Source organism: Heterocephalus glaber, unplaced genomic scaffold (genome assembly GCF_053883595.1).
Source record: "Heterocephalus glaber isolate CG9 unplaced genomic scaffold, H.glaber_assembly_v1.0 deba00001236, whole genome shotgun sequence".
NCBI classification, from domain to species: domain Eukaryota; kingdom Metazoa; phylum Chordata; class Mammalia; order Rodentia; family Bathyergidae; genus Heterocephalus; species Heterocephalus glaber.
Window position 1 is genome coordinate 240,287 of NW_028258223.1, and position 2,700 is coordinate 242,986.

A 2,700-nucleotide genomic window follows, 5' to 3' on the forward strand; every position below is an offset into this window, starting at 1 on the left:
AATTAAGTGTGTTTCTTGTATGCAGCATATTGTTGGATTTTGCTTCTTGACCCATTCTGGCAGTCTATTTCTTTTGATTGGTGAATTGAGACCATTAATCTTGATGGTTATAACTGAAACGTATTGACTTGTCATTGCCATGACTTTTTCTTTTTGTTGGGTTTCTTGTGCCAGATGGGTTCATTCTGCTTTGCTTCCTGGGGTTGTGATCCTCAATGCCTGTTCCTAGGATATTGTGTAAAATTCTTTGGAGTGCTGGTTTGGTATTCACGAAGCTCCTAAGGTGCTCTTTGCCATGAAAGTATCTTATTTCTCCATCCATTTTGAAAGATAGTTTTGCAAGGGACATCAATCCAGGTTGGAGGCTGTTTTCTTTTAGGGCTTGGAATATGTCACTCCAAGCTCTTCTTGCCTTGACAATTTGTGTTGAGACGTCTGCTGTGATTCTGATGGGCTTTCCTTTGTATGTGATTTGTTTCTTTTCTCTGACTGCTTGGAGAACTTTGTTCTTCTGTTGAGTTTCTGGAATCTTAACAATTATATGCCTATGTGTAGTTTTTTTTGTTCAAGGCTATTTGGAGTCCTATATGCCTCACTTATCTGTATGCCAAGTTCTTTTCCCCTCCTTGGGAAGTTTTCTGCCATTACTTCTGCGAAGAGATTTTTTTATGTCATCTGCACTCTCTCCTGTTTCTTCATTGAGCCCAATCAGTCTTATGTTATTCTTCTTTGCATCATCTAGCAGCTGCTGGATGGATTTCTCATGTTCCCGTATAATTTTGAAGCAATTTTTCTTTTCCTGGTCACTAACTGCAATCTTATCTTCTATATCTGAAATTCTGTCCTCACATTGGCTCATTCTGCTGTGTAGACTTTCAATGGAGTTTTTCATATCCTGGAAATCTATTTGCATCTGTTTTATGGATTCCATTTGTTTCCTATGTTGGGATTCCATCATGTTCCTGAGCTCCTCTCTAGATTTATTAATCATGTCTTGCAGTAGGGGTACAATTTCTCCTGTTGTCTGAGAAATTATTTCTGATATCATTTTTTCCAGATCCCCTTTTGTTGCCAGTTCAGTGGGTCCAGGTGGTTGAGTATCAGAGTGTTCCATCTCATTTCCCTTTGAGGTTTCTGTATATGATCTGGAAGTCTGGTTTTGAGACTTATTTACATATTTTCTGATTTTGACTGTGGGGGGTGGGCAAGGAGATGCTCTTGACACCTGCACAGCTCATCTCCTCTGAGCTAGGAGAGGGGGGCCAGGGGCCAGGAGCAGCGGTAGGGATGGTGACCCAGTAGCCCCTTCCTCTGGGTCAGGAGCAGTGGGACAGAAGGTGGTCCAAAAGCCCTTTCCTCTGGGCTGGGAGCATCAGGAGGGTTGGTGGCTGGGAAGCCCCTTCCTCTTGACCAGGAGCAGTGGGACGGTGGCTCAGAAGCCCCTACCTCTGGGCCGGGAGTGGCAGCAGGGATGTTGGCCGGGGAGCCCCTTCTTCTGGACCAGTATACCAGCACAATTTATAATAGCTAAATCTTGAAAACAATACATGTGCCCATCAACTGACAGATAAAGAAAATATGGTATTTGTATACAATGGAGTACTACTGTGCCTGAAAGAAGTATAAACAAGTTATTCATAGGTAAATGGTTGCAATTTTAAACCATAATATTAAGTGAAATAAATTGGACACACAAGTTTAAATTTTTTCTCTTGTGTGAGAAACCCTATGGGTAAATAAGGAGCAAAATGCAGGATAGCTATTAGAAAGCAGTAAGAATGGGTTTAAATTAGAAGGAAAACAAGGGAGAAGGGAGTGGGAATGGAGGGAAGTGAAAAGATATTTTAAAAAGAGAGAATGGAAGAAAAAATGGAAACAAACCTTCTCTAAATAAGGAGGGGAAATGGTTATAGGGAAGAGAGGAGAATGGGAAAAAAATTACAACCTATTTTGTAAATGTACAAATTTCCTAGGATGAATGTGAGCACTATGTGTGACAAATATGTACTTATAAAAAAGACTTTTTTAAAAGAATAGTCAAGGGCCAGGAATTTAGCTCAGTGGTTCTGCCACCTGCCTCGCAACCATAAGGACCCAAGTTCGATCTCAGGTACCAAAAAAAAGGAATAGTCAAGAAAAAATCTAAACCAAACACAGAGAGATGTTTTATACTTTTAAAAGATATGGTTCACCTAGAAAATGAAGTATTGACATCCCACAATGCAGCCAAAGAAAAAAAATGTCAAACACAAAAAATATATTAAATACTAGGAGAATTAACAAAGCAATAGTATTATAGGAAATCAACACATTTATTCTGCAAATGGATCAAGGAGACAAAAATAAGAGAATCTGAACAACACAATCAACTAAAGGTTATTTAACAGGTGTATGGAACTTTGTGCCCCATTAATAACTTACTCCTTTTAAATACTTGTAGAAAACTTTAAACATTGACTATGGTTTTATCTAAACTATAAAACAAACTCTACAACAACAGATTTCAAAATGAAGAAAATATACAAGTCACATACCCTAACAAGAGAGAAATTATATTGAAGGAGGGCCCCAGGATTTAGCTCAGTGGTTACACCACCTACCTTGCTAGTGCAAGGACCGAGTTCAATCACTGGTAATAAAAAAAAAATTATATTGAAAGAAATCAAAAAGGTAAAAGTAGACATCAGGAAAAAAATTGAC